Source organism: Triticum aestivum, chromosome 4A (assembly GCF_018294505.1).
Source record: "Triticum aestivum cultivar Chinese Spring chromosome 4A, IWGSC CS RefSeq v2.1, whole genome shotgun sequence".
NCBI lineage: Eukaryota > Viridiplantae > Streptophyta > Magnoliopsida > Poales > Poaceae > Triticum > Triticum aestivum.
The window spans coordinates 278,847,632-278,853,159 of NC_057803.1; the positions used below are offsets into that span (position 1 = coordinate 278,847,632).

Below are 5,528 nucleotides of genomic sequence, written 5' to 3' on the forward strand. Positions count from 1 at the left end.
AATTGCGTTTGAATTCTCCAAACCCTTCCCTTTACATTCTTGCAAGTTGCATGCTTTACTTTCCGCTGCCAATATACTCTTTGCATGCTTGCTTGAACTGTGTGATGATTGCTTGACTTGTCCTACAATAGCTAAAATCTGCCAAGAACTAAAATTGGGAAAAGGTTAAGTTTTTATTTGGTCAAGTAGTCTAATCACCCCCCCCCCTCTAGACATACTTTCGATCCTTCAACTAGGAGAGAGGGGGCGGCGCCCCCCTTTCCTTCTCCCTCCCCACTTCCTTCCCCCTCCTAGTAGGAGTCCTACTCCTACTAGGACTCCTCCTTGGCGCGCCATAGGGTCGGCCGGCCTCCTCCCCTTGCTCCTTTATATATGGGGGCAGGGGGCACCCCTAGACACACAAGTTGATCCAAGTGATCGTTTTCTTAGCCGTGTGCAGTGCCCCTTCCACCATAATCCTCGATAATATTGTAGTGGTGCTTAGGCGAAGCCCTGCGACAGTTGAGCATCAAGATTGTCACCACGCTGTCGTGCTGACGGAACTCTTCCCCAACACTTTGCTGGATCGGAGTCCGGGGATCGTCATCGAGATGAACGTGTACTAGAACTCGGAGGTGCCGTATGTTCGGTACTTGGATCGGTCGGATCGGGAAGATGTACGAATACTTCCTCTACGTTGTGTCAACACTTCCGTTGCCGGTCTACGAGGGTACGTAGACAACACTCTCCCCTCTCGTTGCTATGCATCACCATGATCTTGTGTGTGCGTAGGAATTTTTTTGAAATTACTACGTTCCCCAACACATGATTCCAACAGTTAGATTTGAGCACAGTGGTAACATTCCTTGTGGAGTAGAAAATGCTAACTCCTCGGTCTGAGGCAAATCTCTTGCAGCGAAGAAGATCATAGTCTCTTGCTGGCAAGTATTTGCTTGGAGCACAAAGAGATTTCTCTCGCATCTTTCATAGGTTGTAGCTAAGCATCATACCTGATCTAAGCAACGAGAATCTATACCCCTCTTAATAGTACGGAGGTCGTATGACTCAAAAAGACTAAAAGAAGAAAAACTCAATGAATACTACGTCTTCGACTTCAATCGATGCAGTCAATTTCTTCGAATGACAGTATTGAAACAGAAAGCTTTGCTATCTCAACAAATCTTTCGAGGGGTCGATTTCTTCACATTAATCTTCTTGACTCTTATCTCTTCGAGAGATGTAGCTCGTTCTTCTCTGCAGCACAAATATGCTTCGATGAAGTTCCTCGAACTTGGCAGCAGAGACAACATTCTTTTCGGTTGTGTATGGACTTTTCTCTATGTGTGCACTAGCAAACACATTAGTCCATACCTGTTTCTGTCAACAAGCTTCAAAATTCAAGATAGGCAGATATTGCACCAACAACATGCACTGAAAACTGTTGTCTACAGTTTGATTTCTGATCCTCATGAAAACTCCTATTCAAACAAGGATTTAATAGAATTTATAGGGATTCTGTCAGATTGATAATATATTGCTTCTTATGCTTGATGGTTAATTTCTTGGCATCTTTTTATCCAATATTATTCTGATTGGTCATATTTATGTTTACTATATTATTTGTTTCGCTTATGCAGAATAACTCGGTGCTTGATTCGGTCCTGGAGAAATAAAAACATATAACGGTGATGTAGGAATTGAACGGGCTTTTAAAAAACTAGCAAGACTGACTTCGTTGCCGCTCAAGTACTTCTCTTACATTCCTTGAGATATAGAGTATATACTACCTCTGCTTCCTAATCTTGTCATCGAACAGTGGGGCATCAAGCAGAACTTTTCATTTCCGTACTAATATCTATCTTCACAATGGATCATGTGGGTAGATCAAAACTATAGGTGCAAAGCATGCACGATATATGCCAATGTCCTAATACATTTCATACAGTGAAGTACAAGAACAAATGTAGGCCCTAAAGGCTCAAAGTATGCATGCTCCTGAGAAGAAGTTCCACACCAATGACATTCTAGAAGCGCAAGTAAATGAAAAGTGTTATCAAAGCAAGCATGATACAAAGTGATCTGTTCTTATTTTATTTGAATAAGAACCATGAAACCTTTGAGGTAACACAGAACAATAACATATTATAGGACAAGATGCAAAGGTACGCATAAGAACATATACTTAACCTATAGAAAGATTCCTCTTAAGTACTCTTCTTATTTTGAACCTCCGGTGATGCTTATTATCTAAGTCGTTTCATGGGCATAGGGATCTGTTGTCTCTCTTCAAAGAAACAAACATGTGTGCCTTGGTATTTCTTGTCCAATCCTTCTGCATAAAAAAATGTTTGGTGATAACATCAATGTGGGAATTGGGCTCACCATCATACACTTGTAATCGTTGTCTCTTTGATTATAAGTATATCGTTTGTACAAAATGCTAAAAAGGAAATTAGGCCTTCATAAATTCACATAGTATAGCCACATCAGATTCAGCGTTACACATAACACGTTACATGTATGTGTCATTAAGTACACTTGCTAATCACATCAATACGAATATTTCATTGTGATGTCTCACAACTCTTTAGAAATAGAACACAAGTGACCAAAGGGCGGCTTCGAATACCTTGCCCGCGGAGACCGTGCATGTCTAGCAATGAACCTCACCAGGAGTTGATCATTTGGCATGAACAGATTGCTAGGTTGCGGCACACAACAACATAGCTGGCCAAACGGGCTGACCCGGCCCATGCCAATCGTGCCAGGCACAGCCCGGCCCACGGTGGCACATTTAGTAAACGGGTCGTACCGTGTCGGTCCACGTGTTGCGCCTCTAGGCCCAGGCACGGCCTAGTTAGTAAACGGGGCGGCATGTTGGCCCATCTAGCATGCTACCATGCTGGGCTGCACATTTTCAGCCTGTTGGGCTGATTTTTAGGCCTATTGGGCCGTATTTTAGGTATATATATAAAAAATCTGAAAAAATATATAAAAAATTAATGCGTCGTACTGTGCTGGCCTGTGCGCCCAGCCTCCAGGCCCAGGCACGGCCCAAGGTGTGTCGCGTGCCGGGCACGTCCCATTTAGCCCGTGTCGTGCCTGGCCCAGGCAGGCTGTGTCGGCATGCTCACGGGCTGGTTGGCCCGGCCCGTTTGCCCAGCTATACACAACAGCGCATACCGGCAAATAAATTGCTCATGCTACACAACAAGAAAAACCAATTCAACACGGAGTCAATTTCAAAAAACCAATGTCCAACACAGTATGTAGTTAACAAAAATTAACATTAATGTTTGAGTTAACAACTCCTTTCTTGCACGTACATATAAAGTGTGATCAAGCAATAAAAGGCATGTAAGGGACTATCTAAGTAGTACAAAATTTAGAGAGAGAAATAAAACTTCCAGACCATGAACCACCGATCTTCACAAACTAAGTTGTCTCGGGTTGCTTACCTGCCTAAGAGAGTGTGTACTGCACGAGTGTACTGCATCTCGATGATGCCCATCTGCTCTATAGGATCCTGCACAATTTACAGATGTTTTCCACTATCATGCGCCGATGGACGAGAAAACTTTAGAAGTGTTTGGCATATTATGCATCTCCCAAAATATTTAAGTCAGACCCCATTTGTGGAACAGCTTGTTCTGCTTTATATATGTGTGCAACACGTTAGATGCAAATAATTCGATCAACTAATTATTTAGTCTAACCAGCACTGTACTAAGGAATCAATCAATCAATTTATGTACTGGATCATATGCCGACACATCTACAAACATCCCTGGTAAATACTGGAGCCAACACCTCCACAAACCCGTGTGAGCTGCAACCTCCACACACACAGAATGGACTACTATTGATTGAAGAGGAAGAGTAGCTATACCTGGTACAGCTCCACGAACCGTTCGAGTCGCCATCAGCGTTGACCTCATCCAGAGTCGGTGTACACCATCTTGCTCATGTCGCTGGCACGGCGGGCTCGACAAAGGGGTGGATGTCAATTTGGGGAGAGGAGGAATCAGCCACGAGGCAGTAGAGGCACAGGAAGGACTCGTCGCCACTGGCAGCGGAGTTGTAGTTCACGTGGCCTGCGGCCGCGACGCCGACGAGGACAAGGTGAGCACAGCCAAGCGCTACCGCATGATTAGCGAGGTCGGCATGAGTAGGGCTGTCGGCGGACACGGCATGGGCAGGGAGGCGGTGAGGTGCTGCCAAGGAGAGCGAGTGGCGGTCGAGGAGGACGAGGATCGGGGCGAGGCGGAGGCTGCGGCTAGCGATGTGGGAAGACTATCCTTCGACGACGGCAGTGGCGACCTTGCATGATGTCGGTCACCGGTTGTGTGCGCATCTAGCCGTCGTTGATGAGTGGAGGGGGGATGAGAGGGGCGGCGGTGGGAGACAAGGTCGCCGGCTACGGGGGCGAGAGCGGAGGGAGTGGAGTAGGTGCCTCCGCTGAGATCTAGGGATCGTGTGTGATGGAGTGGACAGGGAGTGGAGAGTGAGGGGAGGAGAGGTTGGGCTTTGGTCGTGCGGGGAAGGAGAGGTTGGGTGATGGGCTTTTTTTAGGGGGTAGATTGGGTGTTGGTTGGGCCGTGCTGGATAGCTGATATGGGCTTTTGGATCGGCAACGTTTCCTCTACGACAAAATAATACTTCCTCCGTCTCAAAATAAATGCCTCTACTAAAGTTGAAACGCTTATTTTGAGATCGAGGGAGTATATATTATAGTGTGTGTATATATAGTATTACTATTCATCATCCAGGATACAGAATAAGTTATTCTTCATCCAAGATAATCTTACGATCGCTTTCTAAATAAATTATGTTTAGAATATAAATAGTTATATGCATATTGATTCAATATGTAAAATTTTGTATAAAAAAACAAAAATGTAGGTTATAAGACCAGAAAAATCATATTTTATGTATATTTTACACTATGTTTTATATTCATAATTTTACGTAACATAAAATATTTTTTACGCGTGAGTACATAAGTACTCGCCGTAAAAAATATTTTATGTTACATAAAATAATGAATGTAAGAACATAGTATAAAACGTACATAAAATGTGATTTTTCTAGTCTTACAACTTATTTTTTATTTTTTTATATCAAATTTTACATATTTAATCCATATGCATGTAACTATTTATATTATAAACGTAATTTATTTAGGAAGCGATCGTAAGATTACCTCGGGCGAAGAATAATTTATTCTGCACCCTGAGTAATGAATAGTAATACTATATATATAGGATGGGTTTATTATGATAACACCCCTTAAGACCTTATTCTAATAACACCTCTGCGTTATTCTGATAACACCCTAACCCACGACCGACGCAAAATAAAAAAAGTAGGTCAACCCCCGGCCACCCCACTCCTCCCAGATCTCCTCGTCTCCACCCCCACGCACACACCACCGCACCAACCTCCCTCCCTTCCTCCACCACCACACCACCTCCCTCCCTTCCCTACCACCAACCGGCGCCGATCTTCTCCGCCCCTGCCCCACCCGCGACCTTTCTTCCCTTGCCGAC

The 5,528-nt window shown here is 44.1% G+C and overlaps 1 long non-coding RNA gene across 1 annotated transcript; it reads right to left on the minus strand.

The window, feature by feature from the left end:
- Positions 1-1,855: 1,855 nt before the first annotated feature.
- On the minus strand, positions 1,856-4,499 carry LOC123085961 (uncharacterized). Its single transcript, XR_006440187.1, has 3 exons — positions 3,869-4,499; positions 3,438-3,505; positions 1,856-2,311 (listed from the first exon to the last, which is right to left on the minus strand). It is a non-coding gene; the product is annotated as an uncharacterized lncRNA (long non-coding RNA).
- Between the last annotated feature and the right edge of the window lie 1,029 nt (positions 4,500-5,528).